The sequence below is a fragment of the Sus scrofa genome, chromosome 1 (assembly GCF_000003025.6).
Source record: "Sus scrofa isolate TJ Tabasco breed Duroc chromosome 1, Sscrofa11.1, whole genome shotgun sequence".
Lineage (NCBI taxonomy): Eukaryota > Metazoa > Chordata > Mammalia > Artiodactyla > Suidae > Sus > Sus scrofa.
This window is the reverse complement of record NC_010443.5, coordinates 206,040,126-206,059,670: the sequence shown is the minus strand read 5'-3', so window position 1 is coordinate 206,059,670 and position 19,545 is coordinate 206,040,126. Positions and strand designations below refer to the sequence as shown.

The following is a 19,545-nucleotide window of genomic DNA, read 5'->3' as shown; positions in this document are numbered from 1 at the left end:
GAAGCAGAAGAAGGCAGATAATTTGGCACAGTCAAAAATCATTCATGTAACTGCCAGTAGGCATAGTTCTGGCAATAATTTCTTCAGAGGCAAGACATGTGAGGAATCAAATAAATACCTGAGTTTCATAAAATGAAGATGAGTGTGGAACAATTAGCTGAGAGAGACCTCACCCAGGCAGTGCAGGAATGTGACTGTGGAGTTGCTGTCGTGGTTCAGTGGTAACGAACCCAACTAGTACCCATGAGGATGCAGGTTCGATCCCTGGCCTCACTCATTGGGTTAAGGATCTGGCGTTGCCATGAGCTGTGGTATAAGTAGAAGACTCGGCTCAGATCCCGTTGCTGTGGCCGTGGTGTAACATGCAGGTACAACTCCAATTTGACCTATATGCTGGGAACTTCCATATGCTGAGAGTGTGGCCCTGTAAAGACCAAAAAAAAAAAAAAAAAAAAAAAAAAAGGAATTGTGATCAAGAGGCTTAAATAGAAAAGAACACCAGAACCAGACTGGAGAAGCGTCACCCCTACAATAGGAATCCTGAAATGCGCTTACCAGCCTAGCTTGCTGAGCATGTCCTCGGACCTACTCTTACCTCTGACTTGTCATTATGGCTATTTGGTCTAAGACTATGGCTATTTCCAAGCCTGCCTGTTGGAAGATTGGGGAGAAATTACATGTATTCTACAGACAGTATTATCTGGAGGCACTAAGTACATTAAGACTATTTTTTTTTAACTGCAAATGTAACATACTCTTCTAACCACCCAAACACTTTTTTTTTTTTTTAATGTCTTTTTAGGGCCACACCCACAGCATATGGAGGTTCCCAGGCTAAGGGTCTAGTTGGAGATGTTGCTGCTGGCTTATACTTCAGCCACAGCAACGCCAGATCCAAGCTGTGTCTGCGACCTACACCACAGCTCACGGCAATGCCAGGTCTTTAACCCACAGAGTGAGACCAGGGAATGGAACCCGCAACCTCATGGTTCCTAGTCAGATTCGTTTCCACCGCGCCAAGAACTCTCCACCCAAACACTTTTTAAGAGTTAATACTCTCTAAGGCTGACACCAGCCAACCATTAAACAAACCAAGCCTAGGGAAAATGGAAATAACAAAGTAGCAACAACTGAATAATTTGTTAATTGATAAAGAATACAGAGACAGGATTAAGATGGTGGAATAGAAGGACTGGAACTCAACTTCTCTCCTAAAAACAACAAAACTCACAACTAAAGACTGAGCAATCTCCAGCCAAATGGACTGGAAACCTTAAAAAAGACACCCTACTCCAGAAGAAAAAGAGGAAGGCCACATCAAGAGGTAGGAGGGGTGATTTCGAGATATAAACAACCCCATACCTCTGGGGTGGGAAGCTCCACAGACTGAAAACTAACTGGTTCACAGAGACTCACCTACAGGAGTAAGAGTTCTGAGCCCCACATCAAACCCTCACGTGCGGGGATCTAGCACTGGAAGAAAGAGCCCCTGGAGCATCTGGCATTGAAGGCCAGTGGGGCTTGTGCGCAGGAGCACCACAGGACTGGGGGTAACGGAGACCCCATTCTTAAAAGGCACACACAGACTTTCACGTGCACAGGGAGGGTCCCAGGGCAGAGTGAGGTCTCCATAGGAATCTGGGTCAAACCTGACTACAATTTTTGGAGGACATCCTGGGAAAACAGGGGTGAATATGGCTTGCTGTGAGGAAAGGACATTGAAAGCAAAGCTCTCAGGAATATTCAGCAGCTGCCTTTCTCTAGAGGTGGCCATTTTGGGAAAATCTGGCCCCACCCTTCAGTCAGCTGAGAAGCCCCAGGCCAAACAACAATCCAGGTGGGATCACAGCCCCACCCCTCAGTAAACAGGCTGCCTAAAGACCCCTCAGGCACACAGCTGCCTCTAATCCCATCCAGAGACTAAGCCCCACCCACCAGAGGGATTAGAATCGGCCCCACCTACCAGTGGGCAGGCATCAGCCCCTCCCATCAGGAAGCCTACAGCCACAAGGGGGGCAGACATCAGAAGTAAGAGAGGCTACAACCCTATTATCTGTAAAAAAGTCACCACACCAAAAACCTATAAAAATGAAAAGACGGAGAACTATAACTCAGATAAGGGAGAAAGGAAAAACCCCAGAAAAACAGCTAAGTGATGAGGAGATTCTTAGCCTCCAGGAAAAAGACTTTAGACTGTTGATGCTGAAGATGATGCAAGACATTGGAAATAAACTGGAAGCAAAGATGGATAACTTACAGGAAACACTAACCGAAGAAATACAAGATATAAAACTTAAGAAGAGATGCAAAATACAATAACTGAAATAAAAACTTCACTAGAAGCAGCTAACAGCAGAATACAGGAGGCAGAAGAACAAATAAGCGAGGTGGAAGACAGATTAGTGGAAATTACGGATGCAGAACAGAAAAGAGAGAAAAGATTGAAAAGAAATGAAGAGAGTCTCAGAGAACTCTGGGACAATGGTAAACGCACCAACATCCATATTATAGGGATGCCAGAAGGAGAAGAGAGAGAGAAGGGGACAGAAAAAATATTCCAAGAGACAATAGCCAAAAACTTCCCTCACATGGGAAAGGAATCACTCACTCAAATCCAGGAAGCACAACGAGTACCATATAAAATAAACACAAGGAGGAATACACCAAGACACATATTAATCAAACTGACCAAAATTAAAGACAAAGAGAAAATCTTGAAAGCAGCTAGGGAAAAGAAACAAGTAACATACAAGGGAACCCCAATAAGGTTATCAGCAGATTTTTCAGCAGAAACTCTGCAGGCCAGAAGGGAGTGGCATGATATACTTAATGTGATGAAAGGAAAAAACCTCCAACCAAGATTAATCTACCCAGCAAGCCTCTCATTTAGATTTGAAGGAGAAGTAAAAACCTTTACAGATAAGCAAAAGCTGAGAGAATTCAGCAACACTAAACCAGCCTTACAACAAATACTAAAGGAACTTCTCTAGGCAGCAAAGATAAGACAGAAACAGGAAAAAATTCCACAAATGACATGGCTCACCAGTAAAGGTATATATACAGTAATGATACAAAATCATCCATGCACAATTATACCACCAAAATCAGGAATCATGAGAAGAGGAGGGTACAAATGCAGGACACTGGAGATGAACTTGCAGTTAAGAGACCAACAACTTAAAACAATCTCACATACATACAGACTCTTCAATCAAAACTTCAGAATAACTGCAAACCAAAAATCGACAATGGATACACAAACAAGGAAGCTCCGGAGAAGAAATATATCTCATAGTAAGTAAGTGCATAATCCACCATGAAGGGGGTCATTTGACATTATTCTTGGAATGCTGAAGTCTTCTTACATCTGATTCTGATTTCCTCTCCATCAAAGAATTTATGATAACTATAATTAAATAATGCAACTGTACAATTAAATGATACAGTTCTACAATTGTATTATTAATAACCATTTCTCTCGATGGTACAATGTAAGGTCTATAATGTCTTGTTTATCACATCACCTAGAATGGTGTAATGCCTATAGTGAAGAATCAATAAGATGTAACAAATTGTGAGGACATATTTATATGGTTACACTGTTTTTTAACCAATTTATGCATTTTATATTTTACTTATTTTCAGAGGGTGTATTATTTTTGTTATTCTTACCAAGAATAATAAATTTTTGTTATTCTTTTTATTATGCTATATAAAATATTTAATGGTATATAAGGCTTTCTTCTTTATAAATTTTAGTTGCATAATATACACAATTTTAATATAATGCTAATTTTTAAAGAAAAATTGAATGTAATAGATAATACTAAATAGTAAAGATGAAAGCCATACAAAATGGGATAAAGTATAGAATAGATTTCCTATTTGTCTCAGCATATTTTCCATTCCACTTCTCCAGAGGGAGTCACTTATTCTGTTTCTTAAGATTCATGATATAATAATCTGTATGAATGTAACTGTGTTTAAATGTATGTACTTTATTCTGTAAAAAAAATAAAATAAAATTACAAAAAGAAAAAATAAATAAAGAATACACTTCTGCCCTGCCTACCTCTCTGTTCACAGTTCTCTTTTCTTCCATGTATTATAAAGAAAGACATTTTAAATTAACCATTTTTAGCCACTGTTAGGGAATACTAATCAAAGCCCTACTTGCCAAGTACAAGAAGGTGTGGGAAACACCAAAGTAAAGACAGTCCCTGGTCATGAGAAGTTTACAGTCTAGTATGGGAAATAATCTAAAACAGAATGTGTTAAGTGAGCTGGCAGCCCAACTGTATTTAAAAAAGTAGATTCCGGGAGTTCCCTAGTAGCCTAATGGTTAAGGATCTAGCATTGTCATTGCTGTGGCTCAGACCACTGCTTTGGCGTGGGTTTGGTCCCTGATCCAGAAATTTCTGTATGTTGCAAGTGTGGCCCAAAAAAAAAAAAAATTTTTTTTAATTTAAATAAAAAAGAAAAGACAATTCCTTCCAGCTAGTATGGGAAGGGAAAGTTTCTAAGCAGAGCAGCATTTGCCTTGGAACTTAGGACCTAATAGTATTATTAAAGAAGTGTTCTGGAGTTCCCGTTGTGGTTCAGTGGGTTAAGAATCCAGTATAGTGTCCCCTGAGGTTGTGGGTTTGATCCCTAGCCTTGCTTAGTGGGTTAAGGATCCGGCATTGCTGCAAGCTGCAGCAGAGTTCATAGACGCAGCTCAGATCTGGTGTTACTGTGGCTGTGGTGTAGGCCTGAAGCTGCAGCTCCTCTAGCCCGGTAACTTCCACATGCCGCAGTTAAAAAGAAACAAGGAAAAAAAAAAAAAAAAGGAGGGAAATGAGGAAATGTTTCAATTTGACCAGGTGGAATCTGTGCAGCATGATGATGAAAGAAAGGGGTGACTGGTCAATGGGAACGAACTGTCACGATGGGAAGAGGGGAAGGGTCCTACACACGGTGAGGAAGAGTTGCTGTTTATCCTGTTATCACCAACAGTTACTACTGCTGAAAGCTCCTCTGTACCCTAACAGGATTTATCTGGCAACAGCAGAACGGACAGACTGAGGTGTGAAAAGACAGAAGTGAAAATACCAATTAGGAAGCTATTATAACAATCTCAGTAAAATGACTACATGGCAATGGGGCTGGGGAAAAATGAGCAGGATGCATGGTGCAGATAGAATCCAGGGGCCAAGAATGACTGATAAGATGTGTGTAAGAAATGCGAAAATTCAAAGATGACACTGAAGCTCTGCTACCCTGAGCACAGGGAAATGGAAGCATTCTCTACAAACACCAGAATATTGAGGACAGTCAGGAAGTTGGATTAAAAAACAGTTGGGAGTTCCCGTCGTGGCGCAGTGGTTAACGAATCCGACTGGGAACCATGAGGTTGCGGGTTCGGTCCCTGCCCTTGCTCAGTGGGTTAACGATCCGGCGTTGCCGTGAGCTGTGGTGTAGGTTGCAGACGCGGCTCGGATCCCGCGTTGCTGTGGCTCTGGCGTAGGCCGGTGGCTACAGCTCCGATTCAACCCCTAGCCTGGGAACCTCCATATGCCGTGGGAGCGGCCCAAGAAATAGCAACAACAACAACAACAACAAAAAAAAAAAGACAAAAGACAAGAAAAAAAAAAAAAAAAAAAAACAGTTGGATGGACTGGGAATCTGGGGTCCATTGATGCCACTATTGCCTTTGGAATGGATAAGCAATGAGATCCTGCTGTACAGCACTGGGAACTATATCTAGTCACTTATGATGGAGCATGATAATGTGAGAAAAAAGAATGTAATATATGTATGTGTGACTGGGTTACTGCTATACACTAAAAAATTGACAGAACACTGTAAGCCAGCTATAATGGAAAAAATAAAAATCCTTTTAAAAAATAGTCGATCATGCTGGTGACCAGGCAACTAGACATGTTCAAGAAACAGGTTGACAATGAAGTTAGCAGATCTGAGAGTCATCTATAGCGAAATGACACAACTGGTAAAAGAAAGCAGCCATGGTTGGCATCTTGGGGGATACCCAGGGCTACTGTGGGAGAAAACAGAAGGAGCAGTATGACCAAGGGCACTGTGATTGTCCAATGCTCTCAGTGGCAACAGAAGTCAGTTTGGAGTTTTCTTAGAAATATTCTAAGAAACAGTGTTATGCTTAGAGTTTAGGACAACCAAATATAGCAGTGAGTAATTAGTAAATATAGTAGTAAATAGTAAATATAGTAAGAGCACAACAAAATGCTTAAGAATGATAAACAGCAAAATCAGAATCCTACTGGAGGATGAGAAGGCAGGCACGAGACAAAGAAGATGGCAGTGGCTACAAAGGAACTGGGATGGTAACCAGAGATTCCGATGTATTTATACATTATTGGTTCTTAAGCTTAAGTAAATGGGTATTCATTATGCCATTCCTCATATATATTTGTGGCTGCAATATTTTATATGATTATATTCTGTGTCCTAAGAGAGATGTCTTAATGGACATATAGGAACAGAACTTACAGAAGCAAGATGGGAAAGGAGTGAAGAAGAAAGCAAAGTACAAAGACAAAGAGGCAAAAAAAAGAAAACACTATGGAGACATTTTGCAAAGAAAGCAAATAAAGTAAGACAAAGGTGGTACAAGAGTTTGCAGGGCCTGGGAGAAGCTGTGTTAGGATGTTGATGGTTTGTTTTTCAAAAAAAAAAAAAAAAAAAAAAGTCTACTGTGGTCAAAAGGGATGGAGCCGGGGAGAAAAGGATACTAAAGACCTAAAGCAGAGGGAAATGACATAAAAGGGTCCTAGGAGAGAATGTGATTAAGAGCACAAATGTAAAAATTAACCCTAAATGCAGAGAAAATTTTTTTCTCCAGTAACAGGTAAGAGAAAAAAATCCTGTGGTTAAAAAATATATCAAAATGCTCATGTAGAAAGCCAATTCACTTTCCATCTTCCCCACGAAGCTGTGTACTTGCTGAAAGAAAAAAAGAGTTTTATCTATCATTGGTAATCCAGGGCCTAACGGAGTGCTTAACACATAGTAAATGCTCAGTAAATGAAGCTACATAAAAGAAAGGATCATCTCAGAAAAGATGAGGTCACTGGCTAAGAGAGACATGACAGGCTGAAATCAAAGACCAACAGAGAGAAGAAAAGGGTTTGGTCCAATTGGAGGGAGCTAACGTGAAACTGAATCTATGAGGAATGATGAGAAGAAATGGCAAACTGCAGAGGACTCAGGCTTGGTTCCTTCGATATGGTAAAAAGGTATAAGGAAGCAAACTGGGTTCAAGAAAATGTGGCTCCAATTTCCCAATCTTGGAAGTGGAATACTCAGAACCCGCAAGGAGCCCTTCATGGAAAAGTAAAGACTGCCGTGGTGCGAACACACACCCTAACAGGCAATAACAACAGGCAAAAAGATAAATCCTTGCCTTATAAGGCATTCCTATAGGATTTAATTCTTATAAAGAAAGTAAAATACTAAGAGTTGACTTTGAAATAAAATAATTTTTACTTAGATGTCATGTCCCCCAATTCTAAAGGCTTTTTAAATGTCTATGAACTTATTTCTGGCTAACCAAATTCCCCAAAGCAAATGAAAATCAAAAAACCTTATGCAGTGTCACATATGTGACTTGAATAAAGTAGTAGGAGATGTGGAATGAAGTCACTACATTAGCAAACACGAGATGAAGCCGAGGAAAGCTCAGATCCACTTCTTCCTGAGAGCCGTGTCTCTAGAACTGCCATTGTGGTCCAAAGGCACCCCAGGTCTCTGCAGAATCATTGGGGGCTGCATTAGCAGAACCAGGCACTCTCAGTCCAGAATCTCTCTAGAGAACAGGGAAATGCTGAGTACCACCACCTGACCAACATCAGTGACTGCCAAACAGTCACCCTAAGGACCTGGACAAAGCCGCTCATCCACTGTGCTGGCAGCCACTGCAGCCTGCCTTCCTAACAGAGTCCCTTCTGTGAGGACCACTGTCTAAGCGACCTGTCATAGAGCTTTATAAAGCAGCATTAATACTGTGGGCCAAAACGAGATTGATCTTTGAGCTTCGTGGTCTCCTGTTGTCAACGGTGCATTATAAAACCAATACTAAATACTTTATAAACAGGTCTCCCTACAGTGTATTAGAAAAACAGTGCATATTTCATGCCCCATAGTTAGGTAGCCACATATCCATCAGACTAATAAATTATTTATTAGGTGCTCAGAAGTGCAATAAGAGTCAATAAACTAAGTTCTGAATACTCATAAGCTACGATTTCACTGGAAATTGCACCTGAATGAGAAAACTAGTGCACTCATTGAATGGGGGTGGGGGTGGGGAAATATCCCAGCTCTCTCAAGCCTCCTGTTAGAAGGAAGCACAGGCCTCATGCAGGACGAGGGACAGAATTTTCTGGCACCTGCAAGTTGTTGAACTTACAAAGAAAATCCCACCCAACCCTTTGCTCATTTCCTTTCTTTTCTGTAGTTCTCTCTGGTCCTACCAACCCTGGAGACAGCTCAGGGAAATAAAAATTGGTGGAGACATTTCGAACACACCCTGAGGCAGACCAGATGACAACCACCACCACGCATGGTTTGCATTTGACATCTCTAAAGAGACTATCCAATGGCTTGAATGTACAAGCTCTCTGCTACATGCACAGCAGAGAATTTGGCACTTATGAATCTCAAGTCTAGAGAAGCATTTTTTTTTCCCTATCCTCAGCTAAAGGTCCCAAGACCGTAGACACCCAATAATACAGTCCCTGGTGCCCAGTCCAACATCATCAGACCTCTCTCTCCAGGTTCTGCCCGTCTGGAAAAGGACTTTCTGTTCAAGAATGTATTCTACTCCTTCAAGGAGGAATTTCTTCAGCTGGGAGTTATTTTCCAAACTATCAGAGGCGTGGACCTTTGTGTAGTATTGTGGGTGCCATGGTTTCGCATGTTGGCCACATTAATACTGGAGAGCAAGCATCTGTAACCCACAGCTGAGTATGCTCCAGCCCCAAAGCACCCGCAAGGCTGATGCCAATGCAAACCACTCTTCCCATCCCACATCTGAACCACACTGGTTTGCTCCAGGATCCAGGGGCTAAGATACATTCTGAAAATGAAGATTGGGGTTCTTTCCATTCACATGATGGGTATAGTGTTGAGAAGAATACAGCCAGGGGGACTGGCTCTTTTTTACTCTCCCATTCCACACCCAGTGAATAAACCACACAGAGGTTTGCATTGTCTGATGGTGTTCCAGAATATCCCAGAGGAAAAACCTAAATGGATAAATATATAGGCTTTTGCACACAGTTTTCTTCTTTAGTTTTACCCCTACAGGCTGGAATTTTTAAGGTTGAAAAATATTTTTATACGGGTAAGAAAAAGTGGTGGGGAAAAAAGAGAAACATGGCAAAGACCTTCTCTTTCTCATTGCTTTCTCATCAAGACCTCCCTAGTCCTAGAAATAATAAAAGAGTTGATGTACAAATGAAAGACAAGACTAGTCGCTTGTATTACTTTTGCTACTACAACCACTACAGCTAAGATGATTATTCATATTAATGAGTTTGGTATGTAGACAAACTATAAAAGATGCAGTCTCTGACCTCAAGTACTTATCTCTGTCTTTTGGGATTTACTCCTCCTGCTAGATTTACTTTTATTCTTCATACCCTTGCCCAGAGGAAGTGATCATCACTCAGAACTTGGATCATTTCCATGGGTGGGGTTTAAATATGGCAACCAGAAGGGAGGGAACTTCTGCCCTTGGACAGAGAAAATGCTGGCCCCATAGCTCAGGAGGTCTAGTTTGTGACGAAAAGAAATATAAACTCCCTGTGAAAATTTTATGCTAGCCTCACTGAGCTTTATCAGAAAAATCTTATAAAGTGTAAAGGCAGATAGTATTCCTGGGCTCCATGACATCAAGCACGCATGCACACAAACTGTACCATTGCATTCAAATGAGCTAATATTAGATAATAGTCTTGAGGCACCCTTTATACTCAGCTATTTATGTTTTATGTGTGTGCTTAGAGTACTTGTCAGAGAGGGGGATCCATGGAGTCCGTTTTGTCCAAGTGGTTCTGCAGTCAGATAACTTGGGTTTGAATACCCATGAAAACCTTTACTAAACATTTGACCTCCACAAGTTACTTATTATCCTTCTGAAGCCAAAATTCCTCATCTCTAAAAAGGAAATAATACTAGCTTACCCACCAGCTTAGATCCAAGTATTTAATCCTTTTGGGAGTTCCCACTGTGGCTCAGTGGTAACAAACCTGACTAGTATTCACAAGGTCTTGGGTTTGATCTCTGGCCCCACTCAGTGGGTCAAGGCTCTGGCATTGCTGTGAGCTGTGGTGTAGGTTGCAGACATGGCTCAGATCCCATGTTGCTATGGCCGCAGCAATAGTCACAGAGGTGTGGAAGAAGCTACTCCTTTTAGCCTGTGCTCTCAGATGGGCACAGTCTCCACCTTTCCCTTTCCTACGATAACCCACTGTTTCTCTTGATTCCAGTTATTTGCCAGGCCTCTATAGCCATACAATCATTGAGTTTAAGACCCCTCCTATAAGCTACTCTGGGCATGCACATATGGACAAGTCATTCACACATCAATGAAAATCATACTTAAGTAAAATGTAGAGTACCAAAAATGTGTTCTATTATATCCACTTCTGACAAAAATAAGAATAAAATGCATTATGTCCCCTTTTGTATTTTCCTAAACCCTACGTTGTTACATATCCGAGCAGTGGGCACACCCATTAGCATGACTCTATCGGGGTCCTGCTACAATTACAGACATGGATATAGTGACAGCTACTTCAGGAACAGAGTTTATCAAATGTATTTGTTTTTAACCAGTGGAGGCCTGTTTAAGAAGAAATTCATACTGAACATAGGGGATAAGAAGCACAAAGCCTGCAACTCCCACTGCTTTACTATACAAACAGGGAAACTCATCTAAGCAAAAAAATGAATTGGTGGCAGCCTGAACCATTTTTTGAAATCTAGGTTTCCCAAACTGCTTTTACATCAAGTTCAAAGCAGAGGTCTTGAAGCAGGTCTGCGGACTTGTGAGAACCAACTATTAAACTTTTGAGAATATTACAAGCCATGTGACTTCACATTGGTACCCTGGAATCAGCTATGATAGGAACATTTACACCACAGCAATTGGCAGATGCTACAAGTCAGAGTTCTCCCACCCCATGAACTAGTTGTTAAACATTAAAAAGCACATCGCTGGTTAGGATTCTGACATTTAGCTGTTGGGCATCTTTACACATTAGTTGTGTACTTCTTTCTAGAATTTTGAGAATCTGGGTGAAAAGTACAAATAAAACCAAACCAGACATTTAAGAGTTAGAGTAAAATAAATCCATGCAGAAGTTTGGGGTACTTAGGATGTACAAGGAGTTGTGATAATAAGTTTTATAGAAGAGACAATTACATCAAGATCTCAGCAACCAGAGGTTTTAGGAAGTTAATCATGCTGGACAGGCAAAGAGTCTGGGGGATGTTACTTTATATTTATTAAGCACCTGTTGTGTGCCAGGTACTGTGGAAAGCATAAAATATTTTTTCATTTGTTCTTCCCAGGTCCTATGAGGTAGGTATTATTATTCTCATTTTACCAATAAGGAAACTAAAGCTAAGAAAGTTAAGTCACTTGGCCAAGCTCTTATATTAAATGTCAAATTGGGGATTCAAGACCAAATTGGTCTAGTTTCAAAATATGTGCTCATCCCAATATCCTGAATAGCCTCCCTAGTTTATACCACTTTAGACAAAAATTCCTTGCAAAGGTGCTGCTTATTCAACCTATGTTTTTGAACAGGATAGACCTTTCTTAAAAAATAAAATTTTTCATTATGAACATCAAATGCGTATGTAGCCACACTTTTAGGGCTTTTAAGGGCTAGAGTGGCCCCGATTACTCCTGGAGGGGAAAAAAAAAATCTCTGGGAAGACCCTGTTTTTAAATTTAAAAAGCTATCATTTTATCCTTTCAGAGTTAGTTGTAATTACTTCTTGATCCTGTAATACCTGCCAATTTCCCCCTTCGAGAATTGGCGGTTTTAGTTCTTTCCAAAGGAATATTAAGCAACAGTTAAGATGGAAGCGGTAGTCCCCCCAGTCCTCCCTTTCACATTCCCAGGTTGACCTGTGATCAACCATAGTGCAAAAACATTAAAAGGACAATTTTGGAAATAAACAATTCATGAGCTTTAAATTGTGCACCGTTCTGAACAGCATGATAAAAACCTCTCACCTTCCTGTTTGGTCCCACCCAGGACAGGAATCATTCCTTTGTCCAGTGCATCCCACCCCTTACTTAGTCACTTAGCAGTTGCCTTGGTTATCCTATGGACCACAGAGGTATCACAGCACTTGTGTTTAAGCGGTCCTTATTTTATTTCCTAATGCCCCAAAGCACAAGACTGAAGATGCTGGCAATTCAGATACACCAAGGGAAAGCCTTAAAGAGCTTCTTTTAAGCAAAAAGGTGAAAGTTCTCGACTTAATAAGAAAAAGGGGGAAAAATCATAAACTGAGGTTAAGATCTACAGTAAGAACAAAAACTTCTATCCATGAAATTGTGAAGAAGAAAAGAGATCTGTGCTGAGCTTGCTGTCACATCACAAACTGCAAAAGAAGGCCTCAATGCCTAAGTGCTTAGGTAAGATGAAGAAGGGATTAAATTTGTACAAGAAGATACTTTGAGAAAAAAAGAGAGTCTACATTTGCACAACGTTTATTATAGTATACCATCACAATTGCTAAGTTTTATTATTATTGTTATCTTACTGTGCCTAATTTATCAATTTAACCTTCTGATAGGTATGTGTGACAGCAAAGAACAAGGTATATACAGGGTTTGCGACTATCGAGGTTTCTCAAATACACTGGTGTCTTGGAACGTGTTCACCACAGATAAGGGGAGATGACTATACCGATAAGGAACGTCTCCAATTATATAATGAGTAAAAGTCAAGATAGAGAACAGTAAATAGAGTGTACTACTGTTTACCGCCCCCAAAAAACTAGGGAGGGGTAATAAATACTTCTGCATTTAGACTAAGCTATCTCTAGAAATACATTTAAGAATCTGGTTAAGAGAAACTACTTCTGAGGAGGTCCGGAAAATCTGTCCTCTCTGCCTAGGCTTTTGAACTCTTTTGTCACTTGCAAAAACATTCATGGAACAGCAATTCGCAAACCAAACTTTAGAGTTTTCAAGCTGTACGTAAACTGTGTTAACAACTAATTTAGAAGTTCAATACCTGAGCTTGGATGCTTTGTTGCAGCTCTTCAAGGATGCTCAAAAACACAATTTTTCCTGGTTATTAACTGTGCTCATATTTGTAACGTGTTTGGCACACACAATATTGTTGGAGAGATTATACCTAAACCACAAGTTAAATAGAAGATATAAATTGCTATTCTCTCTTACTAAAGCAGAAGTGCTATAAGTCAGTACATGAGCGTCATTAGCTAGAGTGCTTCCATGATCAAAAGCAATTTGGTCAAAAGAGGGACGTGGCCTCCATTTCTTGGGCTAAGGAGAATATCAGAGGACAAAGAGAACACTGCAAATGGTAGAGGGGCATGAATAAATGCAAGTGGAAGAGAGCATCATCCCTTAGGTAGATGAAGGATATTAGTAAGATATGAAATTAGAGGATATACAGAGCACATAAATGGTGGAGGCCTTGAAAGTCAGTGTTTAAGTTTCTGAATTGCAGAGTTAAATAATGGAAGCTGCATTTTATCTACAGGAATAGTGGGCAATAAGTACCAGAAAAGAGAGAGATCTGAGGCAGAAGGGTTCAATTAGGGGATCCGCGTCATGTTCAAACACTCCTCTAGAATGTAGGCTGCACAAAGCAAGGAAGCTTGTGGGTTTTGCATGTGTCTCCACAAGCATCTGACACTTGACACTACACCAGACACTAACAGAAAAAAAGAAGAGGAGGACCTAAACTAGGTAGCTATGAGAAACAAAGAAACAATTTAGAGTTGTTTTGTTTTTGGAAAGAGCGAACTGACCCTTCAGCAAATTTTAGCTTTGAGGGAAAAGAAGGAACCAAAGATAATTTCAAGATTTCCAGTTAGGAAAAATGATGGGGGAGGAGCCTCCTATAACTAACATTTAGTTGTATGCATTAGATAGAATTTGATTATTTTAACGCACATATGCTGTCAATACAAGTAATGTAGCAGTAAATATTTCTCCACCCAAAATATTCTCTGAATAAATGTCTAAAGACTGACATCATGCTCTGTCTTCCATTCTCCACCATGTATTCCTGACTGAAACCTTATCTGGCATTTTAGGGCTTCATCACTCACCTTGAAGGCTGAGCCCATCCCTTCCCTTACAGCACCTACTGGATTTGCCTTGCACCATGGAAATGTCATACACAGGCCACCTATTTGACAAGGCCATCACCTATTCAGGTCAGATGGGAATGGGCATCCTTCCAGAACATCGGGCATACACCCAATCACCAAATACAAGCTCTTCCTCAAACCAGCTCTAGAACCTGCCACTGAGTATCCCCCTTGCTTAGAACTCAGTGCCTCTCCCAAACTGCTGTCTACCCCATTTCACATTTTGGTTAATGAATAACTAAGACTCTCACCCATCAAAGTGTCAAAGCAAACTCATGTCTGTTCCACTTCTTTATTCTTACCATGTGTGGCATGCTGTTTAAGAAAAAAAATTGGTGGAAGGTATGAACACATGATGAATGCATGAAGGATTACAGTAACTTTCAGGAGTTTCTCTGTCAACAAGAGTAATTTGGGTCCTGATTCCAGTGACTGTTTGCTCTGCAGCTACAGCAGGCACTGCTAATTGAGCAAGCACTTTTTTTTTTTTCTCTCCTGATCCACCTCAGCCTCTCAAAGCATTCACCACAAGTCTGTCAAAATTCACCCACAGGATGAAACAGATTTGTCATCCCCGAATCACGTTTTTTGTTTTTTTTTTTTTAAGTTCCAATTTTGTAACATTTTAAAAGTTTTTTAGGTAAGCCTGAAGGGAAAAAGTGAAAATACTGTTAAAGTCAAAATTAAGTCTAGAACTGTGAACTTATAAAATATTATTTCATTTTGCATTTGAACTTGGTAAAGATACCTGGTATAATATGTCAGAACTGGAGTACTAGATGAAAACATGTAAAATAAAAAGCTCAATTTTTCTCCACGATCTTTTTCAGTATACAAGTGCTAAGCGCCTTTAAGGAAAGTATGGCCCACGTCTAAGAGATCAACAGTGAAGTATCTCAAGAAGTTCATCTTTGTTCCTGTCCAAGAAAACCTTATCTCCCAGCTTCCCTTGTGCTGTAGGTTTTTCTCAAAATAAAAATAAATACCAAATATCCCGGAGTCATTTGTCAATATAGCACACAAATGAATCATATAAAAAGTTGCAACAGTTTTTCTAGAAATATTAATTCACTCAAGATGAACCCTAGAACACAATAGTAGGTATATATTTTTAATGTTTATTCTTTTTTTTTTTTTGTCTTTTTTGCTATTTCTTTGGGCCTCTTCCACGGCATATGGAGGTTCCCAGGCTAGGGGTTGAATCAGAGCTGTAGCCACCGGCCTACGCCAGAGCCACAGCAACGTGGGATCTGAGCCACGTCTGCAACCTACACCACAGCTCATGGCAACGCCGGATCGTTAACCCACTGAACAAGGGCAGGGATCGAACCCGTGACCTCATGGTTCCTAGTCGGATTCGTTAACCACTGCGCCACGATGGGAAATCCTTAATGTTTATTCTTAAAAATATTTTTATTCTAATGTGATTTAAAGATTTTTTTATTTATTTATTTATTTATTTTTTTGCTGCTGCAGAGTCATTGGAAGTTTCCAAGCTAGGGGTAAAATTGGAGCTGCCTGACACAGCCAGATGGGATCTGAGCCGTGTCTGTGACCCACACCATGTTCATGGCAAACTGAGTGAGGCCAGGGCTCAAGCCTGAGTCCTCATGGATACTAGTCTGGTTCATTACTGCTGAGCCATGACAGAACTCCAAAAGATGCATTTTTAATGTACCGTGACTTGAATTCCTATCTGAAGATAAAATTAACTATTATGTGACATATTTTTCTTTTGCTTTTTACAGCCACATCTGCAGCATGTGGAAGTCCCCAGCCTATGGGGAGAATAAGAGTTACAGTTGCCAGTACACCACAGCCACAGCAACTTGGGATTCAAGCCATGTCTACAACCTAAATCACAGCTCACAGCAACACCGGACTGTGACCCACTGAGTAAGGCCAGGGATGGAACCTGCATCCTCAGGGATACTAGTTGGATTCATTTTCCGCTGCTCCACAATGGGAACTCCTACGTGATATTTCTAAGATTTTTTTTTTTTTTTTTTTTTTTTTTTGGTGTGTGTGTGTGTGTGTGTGACTTTTCTAGGGCTGCACCAGCAGCATGTGGAGGTTCCCAGGCTAGGGGTCTAATCGGAGCTGTAGTCACTGGCCTATGCCACAGCCATAGCAATGCCAGATTCGAGCCGCATCTGCAACCTACACGGCAGCTCAAGGCAACACCAGATCCTTAACCCACTGAGCGAGGCCAGGGATCAAACCTACAACCTCATGGTTCCTAGTTGGATTCGTTAACCACTGAGCCATAACAGCAACTCCAGATTTTTTTTTTTTTTTAATTATCTTTTAAGAAGATGGGGAGGTCCCTTGTGGTGCGGTTTGTTAAGGGTCTCTTGTTGTCACTGCAGCAGCCTGGGTTGCTGCTGTTGCTCAGGTTGGACTCCTGGCCCCAAAACTTCAACAACTTCAATAGGCCTCGGCCAAAAAAAAAAAGCCGGGGGGAGTTCCCTGGTGGCCTAGCAGTTAAGGATTCAGTGTTGTCAGTGCTGTGGCTTGGGTTTGATCTCTGTACCAGGAACTTCCACATGCCACACAGATGACCAACTGCTCCCTCTCTCATACACTGTGACCAAAAAAAAAAAAAAAAAAAAAAAAAATTTAAATGGGGAAGAATTACATTTCAGACCCCAGGTTGTTTTGACTCTTTTGTTTTGTTACATTCTGCTTAACTAGTGCCTGAACATGATAAACAAATGTAAACTACCATAAAAAATAAGAGGTTGCACGATTTTCAAATGTTTGCTTTCCATTTTAGATAGTGTCAAGTATACTGCTTTAAATATAATTACGTATCACTTAAAACTTCAGCTTCAAGTACAACAGGGGACCTATTGTACAGCATAGGAAATTCTACCCAATATTCTGTCAAAACCCATAGGGGAAAAGAATCTGAAAAAGAGTGAATATGTGTATGTGTAAAACTGAATCACTTTTCTGGACAGCGGAAATTATTATAACCCTGTCAATTAATAATACTTTCATTGACCTTTAAAAAAATTTTTAAATTCAAAATTAAAGAAAACTGTCTTTACAATATTAAAACTACTGCTCAGTTAAGTCATTATGTTGGCGGGGGGGGGGGGGGAGTCAATAGTAAGTCACATGAGACAGTCCACCCTGCTGCAGACAAAATTACCAGCTGGCCAAAGCTGGGAATTCATAGTTTCTTCTTAGAACTCAAATTCTCATGTAGTCTGAGAGAACAAGTCATCTTCACAAATCACTTGGCAATCATGCATTTCAAAGACTGTCTCTTAAACTGCTAGATTCTTTAAAAATGACAAGATATAAAGGATCTGCACACTTTCATTCTTTTCTAAATTTCATCCTTCCCTAAACAAAGATATACCACCAAGTAAACACACAAAATCTCAACAATATTTTCTAAAAGAAAAACAGAATAACTCATATTTGTACCATAACAAAGAAACTGCAAAAGGAGTATAAATGTATTCCACATGGTGAGTGGCCAGTGAATCCCTACAAGAGGGTAAAATATCCGACACGTAAGGCTTCAAAATGAACATAACCCACTAGGTCTACTCTGCTAGGATTCTGGAGACACATTTTAACAGTGATTAAAACATGTGGAACTGCACAGAGCCTAATGTGAGGATGTTTCTATGTCCTTTAAGATCATTTGAACATCCCAGGTCAAATATAACATGACATTAATGGTCAGGAAGCAACATGGATAACCTGAAACTGTGTTTTAACAGATCTCAGAGACTCCTCTTTCAATGGCTGTGGGACAGACACAGGCAGAGTTTGAACACTAACAAAGGTTGTTAAGGTAAAGCTTACTCCCCAATGTGTTAGCATAAAACTACCCACTTCAAAAAGATTTTGGAGTATGTTTTATTAAATCCTGAAATGCATGTCCTGGTAAATTTCTGTATAAATTTGATTTACAAATTCCACTGAAAATGTGCCACAGCTGGCAGAACAAATTACTACAATAAATCATTATTAAATAACTGTAAATCTTTGTAATGACATAATGCCTAACGCAAAAAAGTACACAGAAGTGCACATTCGGTGGAAAGAAAGTACTCTTTGCACAGGAAAACAAATTACAAAACTTACCACGCCAACACTACAATGTGATTCAGTGACTAGACGGGGAAATAAAATTCACATAAATAGTACTTAAATCTGCAGTGGAGCTGTGTTCACTATTGCATCAAAACTTGCTGTACAGCACGGGGTAATGGACTTGGGTTTTTGACATGAACGCTTGTAATGGCAGAGGGTAACTCTCCCACATACAGCTGTGTCCAACATCTTGCTAGACAATAAAAACAGCCCAGTTATCAATCAGCAAGCCAGTTTATCCTTCTCTGAAACTTCACAAATGCTCCTTTAAAAATAACCTGTTTTCCCACCACCAACCTCTCCCTCCATACAGAATTCCACCCTACTTCAAAATCAACTTTTTAAAAAATATAGACAGTTATATGCTTTGTGATGGGAAGCAGATGGATCGTCACAGTAATCCATTACTTTAGATATCACTTGAAATGAATCAGTCCAAACGCCCCTGCCTTATGCAGTTCTCCCAGGCCTCCACTTGTCAAAAGCGCAGACACATCTACTTGTGTCGCAATGAACGCGGCACGTTTTTCTGGCCAAGATGAGCTCCAGCAAAGTGACGGGCCCCAGGCCTACAGCCTGTGATTGCTTCCTCTGCCTCTTGGGAAGGGTAAATTATTAACCGACACTTTCACAACAGAAAAACTGTCTAAGATAAACCCATTAAAATGGTCCATCTACCAAATATTTCACACGGCCAGTTGGTAAAAATCTTTGTCCAAGCCATCACTGCTCACTCTTGTTTGTGTTTATACTTTGGTTCACAGTCACTCCTCCTCATAAAATGCAAAGATGTCCCTGAACGCCACCTCCCCAGGTGTCAAAAGTGTCTCTGACTAAGGAACCTCTGCCTTTTCCAACAAGTGTTAAGATTTACCCATTTATGATTTGGGAAAGTAGACCCATGTCACCCAACGTGCAAACTGAGCTGTCCAATAAAATAAAGGGTAGCAACGGTCTTCATCTTAGCCTAGGTCAAAACACATTTGCAAATATGCATGGGAGGCTATTTCCCCCCACATTTCAGTCCAATCTGGCTTC

At 40.4% G+C, this 19,545-nt stretch overlaps 1 protein-coding gene across 17 annotated transcripts in view; it reads right to left on the bottom strand.

Moving 5' to 3' along the window:
- BNC2 (basonuclin 2) overlaps positions 1-19,545 on the bottom strand; it is a 455,833-nt gene that overhangs the window by 321,241 nt on the left and 115,047 nt on the right. The gene's annotated exons all lie outside the window — the stretch shown is intronic.